The sequence below is a fragment of the Lontra canadensis genome, unplaced genomic scaffold (assembly GCF_010015895.1).
Source record: "Lontra canadensis isolate GAN:19392208 unplaced genomic scaffold, GSC_riverotter_1.0 scaffold20, whole genome shotgun sequence".
NCBI lineage: Eukaryota > Metazoa > Chordata > Mammalia > Carnivora > Mustelidae > Lontra > Lontra canadensis.
This window is the reverse complement of record NW_022631014.1, coordinates 4,960,699-4,987,250: the sequence shown is the minus strand read 5'-3', so window position 1 is coordinate 4,987,250 and position 26,552 is coordinate 4,960,699. Positions and strand designations below refer to the sequence as shown.

The following is a 26,552-nucleotide window of genomic DNA, read 5'->3' as shown; positions in this document are numbered from 1 at the left end:
GAGAAGGAGGGGCCCAGAGAGAATCTCTCTGACTACACAATTTTTTTTTTGACAATGAGTCTGCATCTGAGATGTGGACCCAGGTAGTCGAATTGAGAGAGACTTATATTTAGGGCTTTTGTATTAGTGGTCCCAATCAGCATTACCTGAGTACTTTCCAGTTAGTTCTTGGAGGCCTACCCCAAATTTATTGGTTCAAAAACTCTGGTGGCCGGCTGAGCAATCTGTTTCTTAAAAAGCCCTTCACATGCTTCTTGATGCAGGCTCAAGTATGAGAATAACTGCCTTATCTCATAAATAATCTCAGAAGGAATAATTTTAGGATGAAATAAAGTAATTTATGTAATGTATTTAGTGCAAGCATGAAATAAAGTAAGTGTTAGATATAATTATGGTTAGTCCTTATGAAACCTATAATCATTTGGCAGAAGAGTCAAGATTGGAAAGTATATAGGCAAAGACTTTTAGGACTTACAGTGTCCTTATAAAAATACTTCAGAGACCCCCTCATATTGTGACCTGCAGACAAATCTACTGGGGATTGCAAATACAGATTCGTATTCAGACAGTTGGGGGCAGGGTCTGAGATTCAACATTTCTAACCAGCTTCCAGGTAATGCTATTGCTGCTAGTCCTGGGGCCACATTTGAGTAAAAGAATCTGGTGTGTGACTCCTTTTACTTCTAATTCACAATTCTTTGCAGCCTCCAAAGCAATATGAAGCAGAAGTTTGTGTATTCATAAGAGAGCCAAAGAATAGAAGGCTAGTACCAAGTTGGGATTCCCTGGAGTTCATGTGATCTACTCTCTTGAATTGTAACTTTTGTTTCTTTTTCCTTAGGAAGCAATTTAATGGTTCTTAGAAAAGAGAGTTTGGAAAGTAGCCATAAATTCATAAAGTTTTATGATCACTTCCCATTGATTTCATAATTTCAAAGAGAGATAAATTGTATTGCTGGACCAAAGCAAGTTCAGACAGATGCATTAGATAAACTTTGTATAACTACCACCATGTAGATTTTACTTTGCAAAACCAATTGGAAGAGTCCATGCTTCAGCTTAGCTTAGTAAACCTTATGCACTTAATTTTCAAAAGCAGCTCCTTTTTTTGCTTGTTTCTGAAGCTAAACTTAGTTTTAATTGTTGACCCATATATATAAATTCTTGGTATGTAGCCACATAGATTTTACCAAAGGGAATTTTTTTTAAAGTTATGTTTAGGGATGCCTGGGTACCTTAGTGAGTTAAGCATCTATCTTCAGCTCATGGACCTAGGGTCCAGGGATCAAATCCCACATGGGGCTCCCGGCTCAGTGGGAAGCCGGCTTCTCTTTCTGCTTCTCTCCCTGCTTGTTCTCTCTCTCTCTCTTTCTGACAAATAAATAAATAAATAAATAAAACCTTAAATTAAAAAATATGGTTAATTATGGTCATCCTCTTCTTCTGCAGTTTTGAGGGTTTTCCAAGAAATAATAGAAGATATGGTCTACACTTTAATAGAGGGAGCTGGGGGGTGGGGGTTGAGTAAATGGTTCTGTTCTTTAACCAAACCAGTTAAGTGTTTAAAAGCATGGTATGACAGACCAGAAATAATACCTTTTATTTAAGTAGAATCCATTTAAATGAAAGATTTTCACTGTTTCTGGACTCTGCTCTTTTAGGTCTGGTAAATTTGTACTAATTGGATTTGATAGCTCCATCATGCATGACTGAAGACAAATTTATAAAGCACAAATTCTAACTCAGTTGAGTTTCCTTAAATTATATGGCTTTATATTAAGATTGTTACCTAAATTTTATACAATTGGAATTCTATTCATGAAGCTTTAGTCTAAAGTGGAATTGAATAATAAGAATAAGATATATTCAAACTACATTTTTATATTAAAGTCATAAAACAATTATCACAGAAATGCAATATTTACTCAGTGTCAGCTTCAGAACACTGTTTTTTAATCCCCATCTGTCCAGTCACCCTTCCCCTTTGTTGAAGCCCCCATTGCCAGCAGCTCCAGGCTTCCATTTTCTCAACTCTGAGCCCAGTGATAGACAGTTCCTTTTTCCTAGTTCCTTTTTCCTCCAGGAAAAAGCCTCCTTTATCACTGAATTTTATGGCAGATAGAGGGCTAGGGATTTGGTGAGTAGGTTCTCAATAGTCTACCCTGACTCTCTCACTGTGGAGGAAATATTTCCTGAAAGGAGGTACCTGAAAAATTATAGGTTTAAAGCCCTTATGAGGAATTATAGAAATTTAAAGGATAATAAACACTAGTTAATCTCTTGCATGGACTGAGAATAAAATCTTCTTTTCCAGAACTTTTGTGGGGAAAATCACATATAATTTCTACAAACTCAAAAAAGGTACTTTGGCCTATAATAGAATTTTTAAAAATTTTAATTGCAATATAGTTAACATAGAGTGTTATAATTAGTTTCAGGTGTAAAATATAATTATTTGAAGAGTCTATACATTACTCATTGCTCATCAATATAAATGCCTCTTCATCCGTTTCACCTCTTTCACCCATCTCCCACACAGTTCCCTTTTGGTAACCATCACGTTGTTCTCTGCAGTTAAGGTCTATTCTTTGATTTCTCTTTTTTCCCCTTGTTTTGTTTCTTATATCTCACATGTGAGTGAAATCATATGGTATGTCTTTCTCTAACTGACTTAACTGATTTAGCGTTATACCTTCTAGCTCTATCCATGTTGTTGCCAATGGCAAGATTTCATTCTTGGCCTGTAATGGATTTTAAATGCACCTCTTTAAATGTCAGATAATAGCACTTGCTTTGGCAGAAGGCAGCACATATACTAAAATTGGAACCACACGGAGAAGATTAGCATGGACCCTGCACAAGGATGACACCCAAATTCATGAAGTGTCTGTATTTTATTTATTTATTTATCATTTATTTATGTTTTTAAATTTATTTGAGACAGAGAGAGAGATCACAAGTAGGCAGAGGCAGGCGGCGAAGGAGGAGCAGGCTTCCCGCTGAGCAGAGAGCCCGATGCACCCTGAGTGTTCTGTATTTTAAAAACAACAATAATGGGGTGCCTGGGTGGCTCAGTGGGTTAAAGCCTCTGCCTTCAGCTCAAGTCATGATCCCAGGATCCTGGGATCGAGCCCCGCATTGGACTCTCTGCTTGGCGGGGAGCCTGCTTCCCCACCCCCCTCTCTGCCTGCCTCTCTGCCTACTTGTGATCTCTGTTTGGCAAATAAATAAATAAAATCTTAAAACAAAACCAAAAAACAAAAAACAACCACCACAACAAACCCCATCAGGTTGTAGCCTTAGTTTTATATACCTTGTAGGTAGGATTTGGCTGATTGTTTGGATTCTAAAATAATTTGAACTTTTGCTAAGAAATTTAATTTTTTTGAACATGGAAACATATTGCCTGTTGTCCTTTTATAAGTGTAGATTTTAATATTTAGCACTTAGGAGGATACTTCTTTTTTTTTTTTTTTTTTTGGTCATAAATGAGAACCCTATTAGTAGGTAGCCTTAGTTTTAATTTCACATTATTCTCCCCAAATATCAGGAACTGCCACATTCTGACCTCTTCAAAAATTCCATCCAAGACTCTTATTAATAGTACTTGACTATTAGGGGTGCCTGGGTGGCTCAGTCAGTTTAAGTGACTGACTCTTGATTTTGGCTCTGGTCATTATTTCAGGGTCATGAGATTGAGCCCGGTGTTGGGCTTCATGCTTGGTATAGAGTCTGCTTGAGATTCTTTCTCTCCTTTCCCACTGCTCCTCCCCCCTGCTTATACACTCTCTAAATAAATAAATAAAATCTTTAAAATAGTACTTGACTAGCTAGTTTGTTCTAGTGTAAATATTAGTTTGCTAATATTTACACACATATAGCCTATCTTATGTTAATTTTTTGTTTGGTGGGCCAAATTATATAGTTGACTTTTATGTTAGCTCAGCATACTTGTTACTGCTTTCATTAATTAGAGTGCTGTTATTATTCAGAACTTTTCATTGCCAATGTCAGAAAAAACCTGACTTAAAAGGGGAGTATATTAACTCCAATATACTCCAATATACTCTATGAATATATTAACTCATTTAATGAGAAGTAGAAGGTGGAAAGAATATGGTGTGTGTGGTTTCAAGAGCACAGTCTCTGTTGTCCTCATGTTCAGGTTCCACTATTTATTAGCTATGATTCTGCACACATTACCTAAGGTCTTTCAACTCCAGTCTTCTTGGCTCTGTAACATGTATAATAATGGCATCTTTTTTTTTTGAGTATTGTATTAATAGACATGATGCTTTTAGAATGAGATCTGACAGATAGAAAGCATGCAGTATTACCATAAACAGTCCCTTTACCAATCTCCATTTCTCAGGTGCATTTTCCTCTGTGTTGATAACACCATCCTTACCAGCAACTCAAGGTTTCCATTTTCCCAACACTAAGTTCAGTGAACATGTCCCTTTCCTAGTTATTATATTAAAAGCTTCAGGATAACTTTCACTAAACTGATTGGGTTATGATCAGTCCCCTTGGCCAGAAAGTATATGTCCTGCTCTGATAAGCCAGTTTTGGGTCACATGCCCACTCTTGGAAGTGAAATCGGTCTAGCATGGTGATGGAGTAGGGGCTGGTGGTTTTGCAAGGAAAACTGAGGTTCTCTTACCAGAGGGAAGGAAGTAGATTTGGGTAGGCAAGAATAACAACTGTTTATTTTTAAAGTTCTTTGAACTTTGATTCTAGCACTTAAACTACATTATTATATTTGTTCTAAGTTGTTTGGTCCCTTTCTAATTACAAGCATTTACAAAATACCAGTAAGAATATTTACTACCTAATTTTAATTCACTAACCGTGATTGAAACACAGAATCACTAATAGTTAGGGTGAGTCTTTTGGTTACCCAAAACGTCTTCTTCAAAAAGATCTCTCTATTGTTTTCCTGTTTTATCTCCTTTTAATAGTGAAAAACGAAGTAGTCTCCTGGAAATAAAAAGCTGCAGAGAAGTAAATCTTCACATAATATGATTACTTCACAATGTATAAGAAATCCTAGATAAACTGGCTTACAGATCCTCTTATTTTATTTTATATTATCATTGAGATGTATGATTTTGGTTTGTTTTGTAGTCTCGTGTTTTATTCATCTAAATTATTTTATGAAGACGTTTTTCAATGTTGTGCAAATTTTTAGGCTTAAAGTGTCAGGAAAACCAGAATGTCAGAATCAACATGATCTAAATGTAGTCATAAAATATTTTATGTCATCTGGTTATTCATTCATTCAACAAATTATAGAGAAACTTTTATTTGCCAGGTAAAGATCTTTGCCTTTATGGAGTTTATAATTTGACAAGTAGAGAGAGACAATAAAATCTACATCATAAAAAAGCAAATTATGTTATAACACAGTGTCAGTAAAGTATAATGTAGTATGGGGACAATGTAGATTTTATTTTAGGTACTCAGTGTGATTTATTTAAATCTCAAGCTTTAAGACAGCGGGGAAAGACATACAAAAAATTTATTTTGTCTAACCTATTGTTAGAGCCTTTTGGTTTATAACAGTTCATCATATTAATAGAGAACTCCTGTGGACTGCTTATTACTTTCAGCATTCTTAAGTAATAGTAAATAAAATAACTCTACCTGGAGCTATTTCTCAAATATTACTGTTCGTTCTATTTAAATGAAACATTTTAGAAAGGCTAGGTCAAATCCTATAAATAAAATTGAATCTTTCCTCCCTTTTTTAGTCAACTGGATGATTCTTCCTCAGGCTAATTAGTGCTTTCCTTGAATGCTCACAGGGCTCCATAAGCACCCTTTTTCACTGTGCTCATTTCAGTCCACAGTTGGCTTTGTTTCAGTCATGGGTGCATGTCATGGTCATCTGTCTTGCAGGTCACTATTCCATTCTCCCTTTGCTGAATAGCCAAATTCTTCAGGAACATGTTTCTAGCACTGGATTTCTTTGGCTCTAACATTCATAGCAAATCTCTCTAGTGTTTACCCCAGCTAGGATGATTTTATTGATTTATTGGAGAAAAATGTGCTCTTCTCTTTGATCTCCAACTATCTGGAGGTTTATCTCCCTCCAGCTTTCCTATTGACTTGGACCTAGTGACCAGTATGGTCAGTGACTAACACACAATACTCCTTACTGGGGAAACAATAGCCTCTAAACCCCACTTTTAGGCTAACAATCTAGATCATTATAAGTACCTGGTCTAAATGCAGAGTGACTGAATTTTTATTCTTATAAATGTGCTCTTTATGTCTGGATTTTTCTCTCCTGATGCCTTATCCTCACGTGATCAAGGCTAGTTTTTGAAACTCAAAACCTATAAATTGCATTTATTTGTTCTTTAGAAATAAATCCCTTGCTTTAGACATAAATCTGGGGATTCTACATGGAGTAAGAGGACATATCCAGAAAAGAAGCCTAAAATTGCATTTCAGAAAAAGTATTCTGCCTGAGCAACTTCCCTACTAGACACTGAGTTTCCTTCATAAATAAAGAATCTTGTCTACTAAGGAGAGGGAGCATGGTGTGTTTCAAAGAGCAGGGGTTTAAAAACAGGGGGCCTTGCATTCAAATAAAGTTCTGTTTGCAAGCTCTGAAGGTTAGGGCTTTTTAATTTCTTAGCCTCTGTAGTTTCAATGTTAGATCACAAATGATAGCTGTATTCCATGGTGGTTGTGAGGAATAGGGAAAATATATACATAAAGAATAAAATGTAATATTACTCTTTTAAAGAAGGTATGTCCTAGTTGCTAATATTCAAAGAAAATTCTCTAATAGTTCATATTTCATATATATACACATGTGTATAATCATGACTTTAAGTGAAATTGTTTAATGAAGAAAAACATGATGCTGAATAAGAATTTTTTAAGAAAGTAACTTATTAATCATATATATGGATGTCCATCGTATCATTGTGGGTAACAATATAAAAGTTTAATAAATCTGAATATCTATCATTAGGGAAATATTTAAAGATACGTCACAGAAGAATATGCATCGTATGATCTAAACACAGCAAAAATAACAAATTCTCTGCCACTATGAGTATGTATAGGGATAGAAATATATCTGGTCCATACGTAGGGAATAGGTATAGTTGCTCTTTCTGGGAATCATAGAGATTTGGTGTATGAAAATGTGTTTCACTCTACTTTGTAGAGCTTTTAGGAACCCAGGGCAGGGAAAATCCTGTGCAGAAGGCTGTTCTGAGACTTGTGCCTTTTGGCACAGTTAGACCCAGGTGATCCCCAGGGAGAGAACTGGGAAATAAAACACTAAATGTTCTTGAGCCCACTGACCTCATTCATCATCTTTCCTGCTCCCATCTCCTGCTGGGGCTCTCTTTTGGCTGAAGGCTGCCAGGAAGTAAGGACACCCACTGAGATGGCCTGCTAGATAAGTTTCTCAGGTTGGAGAACAGAGTAGAGAAGGATAGAAAGAATACCTACAGAATCAAACAGATGTCCTAAATGAGAATTTAAACAAATAAGTGTTTATATGTCCAGCTGACTCCTGAACAACATGTGGGTTAGGAACATGGACCCCCTACACAGTTAAAAATCCCATATAAATTTTGATACTCCCAAAACTTTACTAATAGCCTACTGTTGACATGAAGCCTTAGTAATAACATAGTTAACATATATTTTGTATGGTATATGTATTATATACTGTATTATAATAAAGTAAGGTAGAAAAAAATTGAAGAAAATCATAGGGAAAATACATTTACAGTACTATACTGTATTTATAAAAAAACTGCATATGAGTGGACATACAACTAAATTAATTTATAGATGCATTTTGTTCACAGTTTCATCATAACTACTGAATTTTTTTATTTCATTTGGTTTTCCAACACCAATTTAAATTTGGTCATTTTTAGACTCTAAGAAAAATGGCTATGGAGAGAAAAACACAATGGAAAAAAACAGTTAAATTTAAAATGAAACCCAAAGAATAAAATTCACAAAACATATAAACTTATAATAAAAAACTAGTAAAAACAAAACAAAATGAATTAAAAAAACAAACAAAACATAATTTTGTTTAGTTAAAAAAAATTACTTAAAAAACTAGTAAAAACCATGTTGAAAAAACATAGTATGAAAACCGAACATACAAATGACCCCCCCCCATAAAAAACAACAACAACAAAAAAACCCTATAATACTGTGGGCTAAACATATTATCAAAAATAGAGCCATCTCCTAGGGTAGGCTTGGGTGTTTTCCAAGTTTCCTTCACGACCTAAGTCTTTTTTTGTCTGAGAATTATAGTATTCTCTTGTTTCAGTTACTCTAAATAAGCTGTCAACCTGATGATGCTTTTTAGCTATCTGTAAAATTGACTGTCATTTAACCATGAGTTTGTGGATAAATGTTGAAATGCAGGCACTCAGTGTCTTTTGATCTATACATGTTTAAGAGGCAATAATATACCACAAGGCAGGGAGGACCAGCTCTGGGGATAAAGAGATCTGAAATTGGGTTGGCTAATTGTATGTTCTTTGTCAAGGTATTTGCTATTTTTTTTTTTTAGAGATTTATTTAATTATTTATTTATATGATAGGGAGAGAGAGTTGGTGGAGAGGGAGAGAGAATCCTAAACAGATTGTGCTGAGTGCAGGGCTGGTCATAGGGCTCAATTTCACCACCCTGAGATTACAACCTGGGCCGAAACCAAGAGTTGGGGGTTTAACTGCCTGTGCCACCTAGGCATCCTAAGGCATTTACTATTTCTATGCCTTAGTTTCAACTGTAAAAATTGGGAAGTAAATAAAACTTGGGACCCTGTATTTCACTGAGATAGCACATAGTAATTGTTGGGGCAAAATGCATGTTCAACACAGGTCGCTTTTCTTTCCTTGATATGCTGCCCTCCTCCTGTTCCCCTGGGGGAGTGCTTTTAGTTCCTCTGTGTGTGTGTGTGTGTGTGTGTGTGTGTGTGTGTGTGTGTGTGTGCTTTTAGTTCTTAATCTGATTCTTGTCTCCAGAAAGTGAATAGCCCACCAGTAAACTATTGCTACTCTTATCAGAGAGGCTCTGGAATTCTCAGATTCATCAGGCTGAGTTACAAATATTTTGTGCTTTACATGACAGTGCTTTCCTCCATTGGTACAAATGATTGGGAATTGGTCTTAATCTCAGAAAGTTTAGCAAATTGAAAAAAGTACCTAGGATTCCTGCTTTGTTTCTACCCAAGATGTAAAAAATTAAGATTAGAAAAAAGTAGGTGAGGAACTAATTCATATCCTTTAGAAATGTATATTTTTAAGTATTAAGTTATTCTTTTGGGGAGGGTCTTTTGTTCTATTAGATGATTTCAAAAGAAAGAAAAGATATTCTTTGAAAACTAGTCTTGCCAGTGGGTTTTTAAAATAATGGAATACTGTTTCGGGTACGTTAATTATACCTCCTCACAAAGAAAAGGTGACTCTTTATATTTGTATATAAAGCATGCAAAGAAGTTTTAAATTTTCTTCTGAGGTATTTTTAAATCTTTAGGAGTCCAATAAACCTCACTTATATTTTTAAATAATAAATTATGTTGCTCTTTAAATATTTGGCTTGCAAGTGCATTAGAGCGCTTCTTTTAATCGCTGAGTATTTATTATATTGTAAATTCCTCAGGACTTGAATCCTAGTGGCATTGTTGTACAATTTGTGTTTACATTCAGCAGTTATATAAGATTTGGTATACCTTATTTTATATAAACCAAACTAGTGTACCTTATTTATTGTAAACCTTAAAATATAAATGGTTAAGGAAACGGGACTTTGTCCCATTTGTCCTCTGACAAAAATGTAGCTAACAAAACATAGCACACCCTTCTCCTTCTCTTGGCCTTCAAGGAAGTAATTTTAGAAAGAGCAACATCCTAAGGTTGCATATTAGCTAAGAGTTTCTACAAATCTATCAAACTGATTTTATTTTCCCATATGCATTTTAGTTTTCTTTGTTTTTAAGTAATTTAAGACTTATAAGATCTTGCAAAAATAATACAGACAATTTTTGTGCACATTTTACCCAACTTTCCCCAGTGATAACATCTACAGAGTACTTTATTAAACCAGGAAATTGGCATTGCTATAATATGGTTAAATTAGATTTATTTGGATTAAATCCATTTTTACATGCATTCCTTTGTTTTTTTTTTCATTTTGCTTTGTATGGTTCTGTGAAAATTTATTGCATGGATAGAGTCATATAACCACCACTACGAGCAGGATACAGAATTATTTTATCACTACAAAGAAGTTCCCAACCTACCTGTAACACTAATCCCTAATTCCCTTTCTCTAACCATTGATCTGTTCTCCATTACTATAATTTTGTCATTTTGAGAATGTTGTATAAATGTCGTAATAGAGTATATATAACATTTTCAAATGTCTTTTTTTCCATACAACATGAGAGTGAAATCCATGCAAATTGTGTGTTTCAGTAACTCATTTCTTTTTATTGTTGAGTAGATTTCCATTGTATGGCTGTACAGCAGTTTATTCATTTAGCAGTTGAAAGATATTCAGCTATTACAAATAAAGTTGCCGTGAAAATCTATGTACAAGTTGTTGTGTGGACATAGTTTTTGTTTCTGTAGGATAAATAAACCAGGAGTGCAGTTGCTGAGTATGTTTAACTGCCACATCAATTTCCAGAGTGGCTTTACCATTATACATTCTAGCTAGCAACACATGAGAAATATGGTGTCTTCACCTCCTCATCAACACTTGATTTAAGCTGTTAGTACTTTTTTTATTCTTATTTTTTATTTTGTCCATTCTAATAGTATTTCATTGTGCTTTCATTTGCATTTCCCAAATAACAAATGATATTCAGCATCTTTTTGTCTGCTTAGTCTCCATATATTCTCATTGGTCAAATGTCTGTTTACTCATTTATTAATTAGCTATTTTCCTTTATTATTGATTTTAGAGAGTTCTTTAGACAGTGTCTGAAAACAGATTCTTTGTTGGATAACATTTGGAAATACTTTCTCATAATCTGTGATTTACCTTTACACTATCTTAACAATGTGTTTCACTGAGGAAAAGTTTTTAATTCTGACGATGTGCAGGTTATTGTTTATTTCTTTTTTTATGAATTGTGCTTTTGGTGCCATGTCTAAGAACTCTTCACTACCTTAGGTCACAAGGAATTTCTCCTATTTTTTCTTCTATCAGTTTTGTCATGCTATATTTTATATTAATAGTTTTGATCCATTTTCAGTTCGTTTTTGTATAAAGTATTGGGTTTAAGTTGAGGTTATTGTTATTGTTATTATTCTTTTGCCCATGGATGTCCAACTATCCCAAAACTATTTGTTGAGTAGCTAACCATTCTTAATTGTTTTTGCACCTTTATCAAATATCCATTGATGTGCTTGTATGGGTCTACTTCTGGACTCTGTTTTGTTCTATTGATCTATGTGTATATTCTTGTCAATTCCAATGTCCAGATTACTGTAGCTCTATAGTAAGACTTAGTATTGTATAATGTGGTGATTGAAATTTTTTTTTTCAAAATTATTATAGTGAATAAACTTCTTGGCTCCTATTCTTTTAAGTGGTAGACTCAGCTAATCTGTATCTGCAAAAATCTTGCTGAGATTTTAATAGGAACATATTAAACCTATAGATAAATGTGTAGAGATTTGATACCTTTACTATGTTGTGTCTTCCATTGTATGAACATGGTGCATTTCTTCATTTATTTAGGTATTTGTAGTTTTAGCACACAAATTCTGGATATGTTTTATTAGATTTATACTTAAGTATGATAATTTTTAGAGTTGTAAATTGCATGTAAAATTTCTGTTTTCAATTGTTCATTATTTGCATATAGAAATAAGATTGATGGGTGCATGTGTGTGGTGAATTTGCTGAAGTCTCTTATTAGTTATAGCAGTTTTGTTGCATATAACTTAAAAATTTCTATATAGCTAATTAGGTCATCTGCAAATAAGCAAGTTTTATTTCTACTTATTGAATCTATATCCCTTTTGTTTGTTTTTCTTGCTTTATTGTACTGGCTAAGATTTGTAGTATGATGTTGGTTGTTGAGAGTTAGAAGAGTGACTACCCAAATGTTTGGAGATTTTCTTGTTTTCATTCTGTTTAAGATTTTTAATACGATTCCCTTATGAGCAGGGAATATAGTTTACATGATTTTCCATTATTCTTAATTTGTTGAGGTTGGTTTCATGAATTAATATGTGTGGTTTCTTGATGAATGTTGCATGTGCACTTGAAGAAAATGTGTATTCTGCTGTTGTTCAGTGGAATGTTCTTTAGTTATCAGTTAGATCTTGTGGGTTAATGGTGGTATTGAGATCTTTCCATACTTGCTCATTTTCTGTCTCATAGTTTTAATGATTACCAAAAGAAAAGTTTTGGAGCCCTAACAACATTTATCCTTTCACTTCTGTCATTTTTTTTATTAACATATAATGTATTATTAGCCCCAGGGGTATGGGTCTGTGAATCGTCAGGCTTATACATTTCACAGCACTCACCATAGCACACTTCTGTCATTTTTGCTTCATATATTTTGAAGCTCTATTGTTGGATGCATATACTTTAGCATTATTATATTTCCCTGGTGATTTGACCCTTTGTGATTTTATTTGTTCTGAATTCTTTGTCTAATAGTAATAGAGCCCTCCAGCTTTCTTTGATCAGTGCTTACATGTAACTTCTATTCCTATGCTTTTGTTTTTTTTCCAGCTTTATTGAGATATGATTAACATAAAATATTATGTAACTTTGAAGGGTACATGATGACTTAATGTATATATTGCAAAACGACTGCCACAAGATTGATTAACACCTCAAACACCTCTTATAATTACCCATCTTTTGTATGTGTAGTGAGATTTCACATTTAAGTGAGATCATACAATACTTGTCCTTCCCCATCTAAGTGATTTCATTTATAGGATGACCTCAGGGTGCATTTGTGTTGTTATATATGACAGGATTTCCTTCTTCTTATATGGCTGAATAATATTCCATTGTATATGTATGTATATAAGCATAAATCACATTTTCTTTATCCATTGATCTTTTTAACCTATCTATCTTACTACATTTGAAGGGTGTTTCTTTTAGATTGTATCTAGTTGCATTGTTTTTTAATCTGTTCATAAATCTGTCTTTATTGGCTTGTTTAAACCATTTATATTTAATAACATTATTGATATCATTACATCTGTCATTTGATTATGTGTTTTCTGTTTGTTCTTTCTGATTTTTCTTTCTGTCTTTCCCTTTCCTGCCTTCCCGTAGCTTACTGAACATTTTCATTTTCTTATGTGAGCCATTTATGGATCTGCTCAGAAGTTCATACATAGCTTAAAAAATTCCTTTCATCAACAATGTTGTCTTGCACAATTATCCCTTCACTCTACAGACAGGAAGGGGAGACATGCTACTCTTTGCTGTCATTTACTTAGTTTATGTTGAGGGTGATCTACCAGACTTCTTCCTTCCTGTGTAACTGTGGTGTCCATTGAAAAGGGAAGTGTGCTGTTTCTACTGTGTTAGTGTAGGGCAGGGAGGGTTAAGAGAAGGATCATTTCTTGAGTTCTGAAGTCTCTTTCCAGTCATCCTTCTTTTCTCTATCTTTTGATCACCTGGTGGTTGCTTTATGTATTTTGTCCAGGGTTTATAGTTGTACTTAGCAGGAGGTATATGTTGAATATGGGTTTTTGTTCTGTTTTGTTTTTGTTTTTTATCTTGCCTCAAACCAGAATGTGATCTGTATAAAATTCTTAGTCATTTTTATTAATTAATGTGGCCATTGTACTGTGCTCTAGTATCGTATAAAATAAAAGTGCATTTTTTTTGTTGTTTCTCTATATAGCCTTTTTTTGTCTCCTCCCCTTTCCCTCTCCCTCCCCCTTTCTTCATACACACCCCACATAAAGAGTTCATGTTCGGTATTCTGTTCCATAGTCTGGCTGAATTGCTTTTTAAACCTTAGAGTCTTCATGCTGTTGAGTAGGTTATTAAGCAAACTTTATTTTGGGGATGAAGAAGAAAAGATCTTGAAGATATGAAGTATTTCCCAAAGTCAAAAAATATTCTATTTAAGTATCCAAATCTTTTGTTATCTCTGCCAGGAAAGGGTAGAAAGGGAATATTTGAGGATATTTAAAGACAATAATATAAAAAGAACTGCTGTTTTATTAAAAGAGATAAATTAACAGTACTTCCAGCTAATAAAACATTTAAGAGATTTCATAAAGAGCTAAAATTTCAGTTTTTGGAAGGGCTATAGAGATTTCTAATCCAATACTTTCATTTTAAAAAGGAACAGTATAAGGCAACTCCAGAATATTTATATAGTCTGATTCTATTGTATCATATTTTCTTAAGTTAACAGAGTTTTCAGTGAATAACCTGGATTAGTTAATCTCTTCCTTAAATGTTGAAATATCTTTAACATTTTACACAGGTTCATTTTCTGGAATTTCAGAACAGGAAGAAATTATTACTAATTTATCATAAATATACTTTCAGTGACTTTTTGATAAGTTACTGTTAAAGACATGGGTAAATTATTAAGTTTCTAAAGTATTCATATTTCCTAGGCATCAAATCATTAAGCAATAAATTCCTGCAATAGTAATAAATTAAAGACCATTAATTATAATTACTATACAGTAACATTTCTATTATAGTTCCTCTCCAGGAGTGTTTTTACAAAATGTATATAATGGAACACTAGTTATACAATATACTGAGGGACATGTTGAAATAAGTATGTTTTATTTTTTTATTTTGTGTTTTTTTAAAAGATCTTATTTATTTGACAGACAGAGATCACTAGTAGGCAGAGAGGCAGGCAGAGAGAGGAAGGGAAGCAGGCTCCCTGCTGAGCAGAGAGCCCAATGCAGGGCTTGATCCTAGGACCCTGGGATCATGACCTAAGCTGAGGCAGAGGCTTTTACCCACTGAGCCACCCAGGCATCCCTGAAATAAGTGTGCTTTAAACAATCCATTGTATTGGTCTCACCATCTATTCACTGTTATCTTTATCTTCTTAGTTCTCTCCTTACTTAGCTTGTTACACATTTTACCATTATAATCACTCCCTTACATGTACCCTAAACTTCCTAACTCCTTTCTTATTTGGTGAAAAAATAACAATTCTGGTTAAATCATGCAACTCTCTTTCTATTTCAGTTCTGCACCCGTGCAGGTGAACACACACATACACAGGAACCCACACACATATTCATGCTCACTTGTTTCCATGATCACTGACTTGCAGTGGGCTCTCAAGGCTGCTGGGTAATTGCACTTTACTTCCCCGATTATTTTCTCCTAATCCACTAGATGACTAATTTCATCCTTTCCCTTACTCCTCAAACCTTCATAGACTTCTCTCCATCTTTATTCTTGGCTGATGAATTTGCTTCCTATTTGACTATGGAAATAAAAGTGTTTTGCAAAGAGCTTCTAGGAGCTCCCCCTGAGGCATCTTCTTACCTCCCTCCATCTTTGTCCCGAACAGTGAGCCTTCATGCCTCACTCTGGATGATCGCCCATTCTCCTGGCAGTGGCCAAGATCCTGTCCTCTTTTCTAGTCAAGTCACTCCTGCAGCAGCTCTCCCTATTCTCTCCTGACACATCAGTTTTTCATTCTCTGCTGGGTATTTCTCATCACTCATCAAACATCCTACTAATTCTTTCATCTGAAAATCACTCTCCTTTATTTTCCCTCAACCCCTCTTATCTCTTTCCCTTCTAGAATACTCCTTGAGAGAGACATTTATTATAGTTGCCTCCAATTTCTTCCTGAATCTACTCCAAACAGGCCCTGCTTCCTTCATCTGTTTACTCAAACTGTTCTAGTCCAGTTCACCAATGAATTCATACTGATGAATCCCAACATCAACTCTCAGTCATTATCTTCAGTGACTTAGTAGAAAGAGCTCAATGTTGTGTTATTGAAAGACAGTCTTTACGGGGCCTCTAACCTACTGGTTTTTCTCCTGCTTCCTTACCATATCTTCTCTGTTTGCTGCTTCCTCACCTCCTTGACCTCTAAACGTTGAGGTGTCCCAGGGCTTAGTCTTTGAAAGTCTTCTTTATTTTATTTTATTTCCTTGGTGATTTCATCCAATATCATAGTTTAAGTGCTGTCTAAACATTGCTGATTCCCAGTGGAAATAGGAATTGCCAATGGAATTGGTATTTCTGGCCTAGATCTCTTCCCTGATCTCATATAGCCTTATGAGACCCATGTAACCAATTGCTACTTAAGGCTTGTGTAAATATGTAATAAATAAATAAATTTCTTAAATGTGGCCAGTTTAAAACTGAGCTTCTGATCCTTCCTTTTAAGTTCTCCTCTTCTCACTTTTTTGACAAGTTAGTATTCTGTTCTGTTCTATTATACGCTGCCCTATATCCAATCCTGTCTCATTTTACCCCATCCCATCCCATCTTATCCCATCTTTTTCTAATAACTCAAACAATCTATCCTCAATACTTCAGCCAAAATGTTCCTGTCAAAACAGAAGTCAGATTATGTTTCTCCTCTGCTTAAAACGTTCCAGTGTCATTCCACTGCATTTGGAATAAAAGCAGGATCCTTATAATGGCTTTCAAAGTTCTATATAACCCCCTATTACCTTACCTACCTCATTTCTTGCTCCTTTTCCCTTTGCTTGTTGCATGCCAGCCATACCAGCCTACTAGCTCTTTCTCTGATGCAAACTGAGCTTAAATTCACCCCAGGGCATTTGCATTTGCTGCTGCTTTTGTTTAAAGCATTTTTATTTAGAGAATTGCTTGACTCATTTTCTTACCAATTTAGCTCTGTACTGAAATGTCATCATCTCAGTAGACCTTTCTTGGAACTTTCTACATCCAAATCAAGACTCCTACATATTTTTATGGGTAGATAAATTTGCTTTTCTTCTTCTCTTTATGGAAATTGTCATCATTCAACCAGCCATATATTGTGTTTTAAAATTTTATTTATTTTCTCTCTTCCCCACTTGAAACTAAACTTTATGAAGGCAGAGTTTTGTCGGTTTTGTTTAGCTATATCTTCAATAAATAGAAAGGAACCTGGCATATACTGTATGCTTAACAATATTTATGGTGTGATTCGTGTGATTTGTAATGAATGGAAATTTTTTTCATACAGAAGAGAATCCACTTGATAAAATTGTTATGAATTTATTTGAGAGAATACTATTGGGAAATGACTTGTACAACCAAGTTACTCTAAAATTGTTATGAATTTATTTGAGAGAATACTATTGGGAAATGACTTGTACAACCAACTTACTCTAAAATCCAGAATCCATTATCGTAAAAAACAAAAACAAAAACAAAAAAACCCCAATAAACAAAGAATTTCCTCTTGGTTGCAAGAGAAACCAAAACCAAATCAGTTTTGGGTCTTTAGGGATTATATTTCTGCAGGTTTTTCTCTGTCACTTTTCATTATAAATAAAGACCACATCATTCAACAAACTTCCTCTAAGTTTTTTTGTTTATGAACATGACAACCAGTAGGTGTTTTTACTGCTTGTTTTGTATAGGTGCATTGGAAATCCTTAGTGCATTGTTCACACCGTTCATCCTGTCACACAAGCTCACCAGTTCAGAGCATTTTCCTTTCGCCTTTGAACAGGTTACCATTTTAAGATTCTTTAATCAATACCTTTTTACATTTGCATCATATTAGGAGGCAATTTAAAAGTTTAATCAAAGACTTCAGCAATTGTTGCTGATTATGCATGCTGAATTAAATCTGGGGGCTGCAGACTGTGAATTGATTCAAGTATGAGGTCCTCTGTGGTAGGAAATGAAGGGAAGCAGGATTTCTTTCCATGCTGTAAGCGCTTGCAGGAGTATTGATCTATTTGCCTTTGTGCTTCAGTGCTTGCCTGGTCAATTATTTACAGATCACTGAGACAGTGAGTGTTCAGGAGCAGGTAAAAGAAGGAGGTTGAATTTCCTGTGCTTAGAGTTTGAGGTTAATGAATAAGTTGATAAAATGAAAACATGCTGTCTTAAAGAAACAGACACGTCCCAGTGGAAACAACCAGGGGCTTAATCAGGGTCTCTTTAAGTGAAAATGATTTTGATATAAAGCAATCTTGTATTTCTATGTGTTATTTTCGGTGGGCTTCCGGATATTGAATATGGCCCAGTCAGAAAGAAAGCATAAGCTTGGTGACTCATTTTAGTTTACAGATAGAAAAATGGCTAGTCTCAAAACTCCTTTCTACCTTTCAAAGTCATTGCTTCTAATATTGTATGCATTTTGTAACAAATTTTTTAAGAACCTGTTTGTTTCAAGTCACACATAATGTACTAGGGATATAGCAAGTGAATAAGAAAAAATAATTTTAAATTTCCTGTTTAAGGACCTACCTCATAGGGTTGTTATGCATTTTAAGTGAGGTAAACAGTAGTATATTACCTGGATTGTGTTATTATTTTAAAAATATAGATGAAGAACTTGAGACAGCTTAGTTTTCTCTTAAATCATTTATGCAATATCACATAGCTAGTAGAAAATAGAGATGGAATTCAAACTGGGGTGCCTTTAATTTCAAGCTGGAACATTTATGTGGGATGCTGTGCCCCCACCAAATTCATATGTTGAAGTCCTAACCCCCCAGTGTGACTGTATTTGAGATAGGGACTTCAAAGAGTTGATTAAAGTTAAATAAGGTCATTAGGGGTAGGGCACTAATCTAACATGACTGGTGCCTTTGTAAGAAGAAGAGATACCAGAGATGTGGCAAACACAGAAAAGGCCATGTGAGGACATGGCAAGAAGGGGGCCATCTGTAAGCCAAAGGGAGCTGTTGCAAGAGAAACCAAACCTCTAATACTTTGATCTTGGACTTCGGGCTCCAGAACTGTGAGAACTACATTTCTGTTGTTAAGCCACACAGTCTGTGGTAATTTGCTACCACACCCCTAACAGACTCAAGCACTATGCCTTTCCCAAGTACACAAAACCTTTTATTTTTATTTTTTTCCAATTGGCACCAGTGCCTAGTATGTAGTAGATGCTGAATAAATATTCACTAATAAAGGCTCATCAGACACTGCCCAAAACAATATATCAAAAGAGATCCTAACTGATTCTGTGACAGCAAATCCACTGGATTGATGATAGAGCCTATTTTTCAATCCACACTCCCTGAGAGGTCCCAGAGGTGACTGGTGTTTGATGGCTGAAGGGACTTCAGAAGGGGCTATCAGAAGTGCCTAGAAAGCAGGGCAAATGATCAGAAGCTACTGGAGAGACAGTGGCTCAAAGGTGAGCAACAACTCTAAAAATGCACTAGTTGAGGGGAGTACTATGGAAGCCAAACCATTCAAAGAAACAAAGAACAATAAAACAGATACGAATTATTAACAAAAATAACTTGAGCATGCACATATATAAGAATACTCCCCCCTCAGAATAATTTCCTTAATGAGCGGTGCCTGGGTGGCTCAGTGGCTTAGCGTCTGACTCTCTATCTCGGCTGAGGTCTTGATCTCCTGGTTTTAAGTTTGAGTCCCATGTTGGTTTCTGCCCCGCGCATGGAGCCCATTTAATAATAATAATAATAATAATAAAAATAATAGTTTCTAAATGAAACATGTTTTCAGATTAAAATGGAAGTAAACTACTCTAGAATGAGTTCCAGTTCATATGCCAAGGAAATAAGATTTTAGAGGAGTAAATTTGTTAAAATTTGATATAGATCAATGCCTTCTTTTTATGTTTGTTTAATACTTCTTTTGACTTAATTTTACAGCAATGAAGATGTTGACTTATATCCTTAATCCATGTTGAGTCGCTGACTAGGTATTTATCATATATTAAGTTCCAAGTAAATCCCTTCTAAAGGCAGAGCCAGTAGCAAAGTTCATCTGACAGGTGGCATTCTTGGCAGCCCCACACTGATATCTCATTGGTGGGCTCTGTAACTTCCCTAGAACAGTTAATCTGGACCTGATTCTTTGGTATACAAGATAAATGAAGTTCTGTCTTTTCAGAATTAGATAATCACTAAAGAAACAATGCAAATAGGTGACAGTTTCCTGTGTCTTGGATCATATTACATAATAAACAACTAAAAGCATTTTCAGTTTGGTTGATAATGTTGTAAGAATTGTAACTGTTTCTAAGAACTTTAGAGCAAAAAAGTTATACTAGAAAGCCCAAGTGGAATGCTCATATCTCTATGTTTGGAATGATCCAAGAATTAGTGTTAAAACAGTGTTTCTGTCATGTTCCTAAGGCCTATGAAACTCTAAACCTGGAATTGCTACTGTTAGCTGAGGATGTGCTAAATCAAGTCAAAGATATTATGTTTTAAAGATACTATACCTATCTGTTCTCTGCTTGTCTTTTCGGTGTATATACTGCACTTCCACACCAGTTCCAATGATTTTTTTTTAAATCTCCCAGTGATTGCATTGGACAAACAAATTTAGTTTCTTAATTAAAGGTACTAGAATTCCCACTGGCATAATTTAAATGTGTGCTACCATTAAAAAAGAAAACTTATGGGGCGCCTGGGTGGCTCAGTGGGTTAAGCCTCTGCCTTCAGCTCAGGTCATGATCTCGGGGTCCTGGGATCGAGCCCCATATCGGGCTCTCTGCTTAGCAGGGAGCCTGCTTCCCCCTCTCTCTGCCTGCCTCTTTGCCTACTTGTGATCTCCCTCTCTCTGTCAAATAAATAAAATCTTAAAAAAAATACACAACAACAAAAAACTTATGTAAGCAACACTCTTTGGTGATGTATAGTCTACAACCTATACAACTGTATACAGCAATCTTCTGTTCATTCTCTCCATCCACCCTCATAACCACAATCTCTTACTCTGAGCACCATGCTTGTATTTTTACTTCTATGGCAATTTCCTAAGATTTCTTAGCCCTCGCTTCATGAGGGACTTTATCAATTATGGCAAAACACTTAATCGTTTGGAAGGATTAACAACTTGAAGGCAATCACTCTCTGCCAGTTATCTGTGATTACCAAACTCGGGAAAATATAACATACTTTAGAATCGTAGGATTTTAGAAGTAAAAGGGACATTACTAATGCCAAAGTTCATAATACCATAAATAAAGTGTACTGCATTTAGTTTACTTAACAATTGTAGAATGTGTCTGTGTCTAATAGTCTTCGTGAAGAAAACAATGTTTTCTTTAAATTTTATTGTAGTACTGTTACTACAGGCTTTATTTAAACAAATTTCATTTTGTTGGTGCTTCTTAAGGTTCTTCATGCTACATATATAATATCCATCAGAGGGCAGTAGAGTACTTGGTTCAGATGCTACGAAATTGTGCCTCATGAAATTCTTAAAAAAAAAATAACTTCAACCTCAGAGTGACTATTATCATCGTATTAGATTAAAGAGAATGCTACCTTTGCCCCATAACTGCTGCAATTTAGCAAAGTGAATATTTTTTCCTAATTTCTTCTTGTACTGGCAATAACAGAAATTCATTCTCTCACGTAAATACTTCTATTCATTAGTAACAGCCAGTGGTAATATTAACGGTGATGTTGATCAATTAGAGGTATATGGCCATTAGGGTTATATAAAAGTAAGTACCTAAAATATTCGATTTGAGCCTATTTTTTTTTAACTGAGAAAATATCAAATATTTGTTTAAAAAATCCAATGGGATAAATTCATGTGAATTCAGATGCCTTTCCTATTTAACCTGTTAATTAATTGTGTAATACCAGTTTTGGCTGGACAAGATGCCTGTGCCTAATCTCTTCCTTCTGAAGCCAGAGAGACAAGAATTTTTTTTTTTTTTAAATTTCAAGATCAGTATTTGTATAACCATCCACTATAATGAAGTTGGCTCATAGCTAACATTCCCACATAGCAAATTAACTCAGTTACAAGGAACCCATTCTGCATTCTGCTTTTCTTAAAAGGGAACATTAAGAAGTTGTACTGCAGGGCACCTGGGTGGTTCAGTCATTAAGCGTCTGCCTTCTGCTCAGGGCATCATCCCAGGACCCTGGAATTGAGCTCCCTACTTGGCGGGAAGCCTGCTTCTCCCTTTCCCCTTGTTGTTTTCTCTCTCTCGCTGTGTCTCTCTCTGTCAAATAAATAAATAAAATCTTTTAAAAAAAGAGAGAGAGAGAAGTTGTATGGCTCAAAGGATGGCTTATGAGCGGTTTGCTAGGTTCCTATTTAATCTTTAAAGCGCACATCTCATGATGTCAAAAGCATACTTCTGCTTGTAATGATTTAAGATAATTCCATAAGCTCTATATTGCTTGACTTTTCCGTTTCTAAATGCTGAGATATCATGACACTGGGCCTAACCAGTGGGAATTCATAAGGCCTAGATTCTTAGAGCCTGATTTTGGAGTCATCAGTGTGGAATCCTGTTTATGCCACTGACAGATAATTGATCTTGGACAATGTATGTAATTTTCCTAAGCCACTTCCCTGATCTGTTGAAAGAGGGTAATAATTTTGCCTATTACATAGGGTGGTTATGATGGGTAAATGACCTAACAGTTATTGTACGTAGTAACAACTCAATCAATGTTATTATTATTAGCTTTAGCATTTTGTATGGTTTCTATGAAGAGGTTACTAGAAATAGCCTTATAAAACGTTTCTATTGTTCTCTTTATAGAAAATATATATTTTAAGGGCACTGTCACTATATTGCTAGGCTCCATGGAAGAAATGTTTTTCTAATTTTAGCACTGCCATGCTTTAGATTATGTTGGCAATTTATTTGACTTTATCTGATGATCGCTTTGAATCACCTGTTATGGCTCTGTTTTTGCCCTTGTTGTTAGAAGGCAACGTTCTAGCAAATTTTGTGTAATTTAACTGTCCACATTTTCTAATATCTCTCTTAGATACATTTTTTCTTTTTTCTATATTCTTCATCTACATCTATTAAATTTAATTGTGTGTGTGTTTCAAAAAGCCTTAAATTTCTTATTGGACCAGTTATGAAGTACATTCATACGTGTAGACAAATGAACAAAGTAAATCTGAGTGGTTCCTGAGGAGCACACTTTCTCATTTATTGATAAGGAAGGTGGTATGTGCTAACTGCTGAAGACATCACTCTGTGAGTTGTAGTAATCGTGACCTCAACAGAAAGTATTATTTGATATTAAATCCTAAATATAGATATTTAAGAAACCTGTATGTAATAGATTTAGGAAGGAAGCTTTGAGATTTGAGAGACAGGTTCTCTCAGCTCTCTCACTCTGATTATTTGTTCATTATAAAAATTCACTGGTTCATTAAGATTATAATTTTACCCTGGCATGGCTGAAATCATACTCGTGTAAATTCTAACAGTGCCCAATGCTTGCGTTCTTTATATGGAAACAGAGGCCCCAAAGAGGCTATGGCTAAACTTCCAGTTTTAATCTGGAAGTGGAAGTGATCAGAAATAGGTATCAGCTCACTTTAGAGTACTATCAAGATCATATGTTGCAAAGGTCACTTTGTTTTGAAAAAGCTAAAACCTCTTGCCTTATGAGGTTGTAACCCTACCTCTAGAGGTCTTTTCTGATAATTATTCAAAGCAGTGTTTCAGAGGCCATATGACTAAGGCTGTGCCTATTTTTCCTTACATTAGAAAACCTACCATTAATTACATTACATTTTGGGCTTTGCAACAAAGTAGTAAGAATAACCAAATTCTCCATATGGTTCACTAGAAGTGACATTCAGTCCTGGCAAGATCTCTTTAACTTTCTTTGATATTATTGACAACATGTAATCAATTTTCCTTGTCATTGTTACTGATGGCTGCCATGTAGCATTATTATTTTTTTTTTTTTGAGTATGGACATTTTAATTTTATTTTAGATTTTAAATTATTTTTTTTAATTTTATTTTTTATAAACATATATTTTTATCCCCAGGGGTACAGGTCTGTGAATCGCCAGGTTTACACACTTCACAGCACTCACCATAGCACATACCCTACCCAATGTCCATAACCCCATCCCCCTTCTCCCAAACCCCCTCCCCCCAGCAACCCTCAGTTTGTTTTGTGAGATTAAGAGTCACTTATGGTTTGTCTCCCTCCCAATCCCATCTTGTTTCATTTACTCTTCTCCTACCCGCTTAACCCCCCATGTTGCATCTCCTCTCCCTCATATCAGGGAGATCATATGATAGTTGTCTTTCTCCGATTGACTTATTTCGCTAAGCATGATACCCTCTAGTTCCATCCACGTCGTCGCAAATGGCAAGATTTCATTTCTTTTGATGGCTGCATAGTATTCCATTGTGTATATATACCACTTCTTCTTTATCCATTCGTCTGTTGATGGACATCTAGGTTCTTTCCATAGTTTGGCTATTGTAGACATTGCTGCTATAAACATTTGGGTGCACGTGCCCCTTCGGATCACTACGTTTGTATCTTTAGGGTAAATACCCAGCAGTGCAATTGCTGGGTCATAGGGTAGTTCTATTTTCAACATTTTGAGGAACCTCCATGCTGTTTTCCAGAGTGGTTGCACCAGCTTGCATTCCCACCAACAGTGTAGGAGGGTTCCCCTTTCTCCCCATCCTCGCCAGCATCTGTCATTTCCTGACTTGTTTATTTTAGCCATTCTGACTGGTGTGAGGTGATATCTCATTGTGGTTTTGATTTGTATTTCCCTGATGCCGAGTGATATGGAGCACTTTTTCATGTGTCTGTTGGCCATCTGGATGTCTTCTTTGCAGAAATGTCTGTTCATGACCTCTGCCCATTTCTTGATTGGATTATTTGTTCTTTGGGTGTTGAGTTTGCTAAGTTCTTTATAGATTCTGGACACTAGCCCTTATTCTGATAAGTCATTTGCAAATATCTTCTCCCATTCTGTCAGTTGTCTTTTGGTTTTGTTAACTGTTTCCTTTGCTGTGCAAAGCTTTTGATTTTGATAAAATCCCAATAGTTCATTTTTGCCCTTGCTTCCCTTGCCTTTGGCAATGTTCCTAGGAAGATGTTGCTGCGGCTGAGGTCGAAGAGGTTGCTGCCTGTGTTCTCCTCAAGGATTTTGATGGATTCCTTTCTCACATTGAGGTTCTTCATCCATTTTGAGTCTATTTTTGTGTGTGGTGTAAGGAAATGGTCCAATTTCATTTTTCTGCATGTGGCTGTCCAATTTTCCCAACACCATTTACTGAAGAGGCTGTCTTTTTTCCATTGGACATTCTTTCCTGCTTTGTCAAAGATTAGTTGACCATAGAGTTGAGGGTCTATTTCTGGGCTCTCTATTCTGTTCCATTGATCTATGTGTCTGTTTTTGTGCCAGTACCATGCTGTCTTGATGATGACAGCTTTGTAATAGAGCTTGAAGTCTGGAATTGTGATGCCCCAACTTTGGCTTTCTTTTTCAATATTCCTTTGGCTATTCGCGGTCTTTTCTGGTTCCATATAAATTGTAGGATTATTTGTTCCATTTCTTTGAAAAAAATGGATGGCATTTTGATAGGAATTGCATTAAATGTGTAGATTGCTTTAGGTAGCATAGATATTTTCACAATATTTATTCTTCCAATCCAGGAGCATGGAACATTTTTCCATTTCTTCGTGTCTTCCTCAATTTCTTTCATGAGTACTTTATAGTTTTCTGTGTATAAATTCTTAGTCTCTTTGGTTAGGTCTATTCCTAGGTATCTTACAGTTTTGGGTGCAATTATAAATGGGATTGACTCCTTAATTTCTCTTTCTTCTGTCTTGTTGTTGGTGTAGAGAAATGCAGCTGATGTCTGTGCATTGATTTTATGTCCTGACACTTTACTGAATTCCTGTACAAGTTCTAGCAGTTTTGGAGTGGAGCCTTTTGGGTTTTCCACATATAGTATCATATCACCTGTGAAGAGTGATAGTTTGACTTCTTCTTTGCCGATTTGGATGCCTTTAATTTCCTTTTGTTGTCTGATTGCCGAGGCTAGGACTTCTAGTACTATGTTGAATAGCAGTGGTGATAACGGACATCCCTGCCGTGTTCCTGACCTTAGCGGAAAAGCTTTCAGTTTTTCTCCATTGAGAATGATATTTGCGATGGGTTTTTCATAGATGGCTTTGATAATATTGAGGTATGTGCCTCTATCACTACACTTTGAAGAGTTTTGATCAGGAAGGGATGCTGTACTTTGTCAAATGCTTTTTCAGCATCTATTGAGAGTATCATAAGGTTCTTGTTCTTTCTTTTATTAATGTGTTGTATCACATTGATTGATTTGCGGATGTTGAACCAACCTTGCAGCCCTGGAATAAATCCCACTTGGTCGTGGTGAATAATCCTTTTAATGTACTGTTGAATCCTATTGGCTAGTATTTTGGTGAGAATTTTCGCATCTGTGTTCATCAAGGATATTGGTCTGTAGTTCTCTTTTTTGATGGGATCCTTGTCTGGTTTTGGGATCAAGGTGATGCTGGCCTCATAAAATGAGTTTGGAAGTTTTCCTTCCATTTCTATTTTTTGGAACAGTTTCAGGAGAATAGGAATTAGTTCTTCTTTAAATGTTT

General features: G+C 35.4%; 1 protein-coding gene and 1 non-coding gene across 2 annotated transcripts in view; both read left to right on the top strand.

The window, feature by feature from the left end:
* ZNF385D (zinc finger protein 385D) overlaps positions 1-26,552 on the top strand; it is an 889,426-nt gene that overhangs the window by 239,462 nt on the left and 623,412 nt on the right. The gene's annotated exons all lie outside the window — the stretch shown is intronic.
* Positions 2,789-2,898, top strand: LOC116869835. Its single transcript, XR_004383114.1, has one exon. It is a non-coding gene; the product is annotated as a U6 spliceosomal RNA (small nuclear RNA).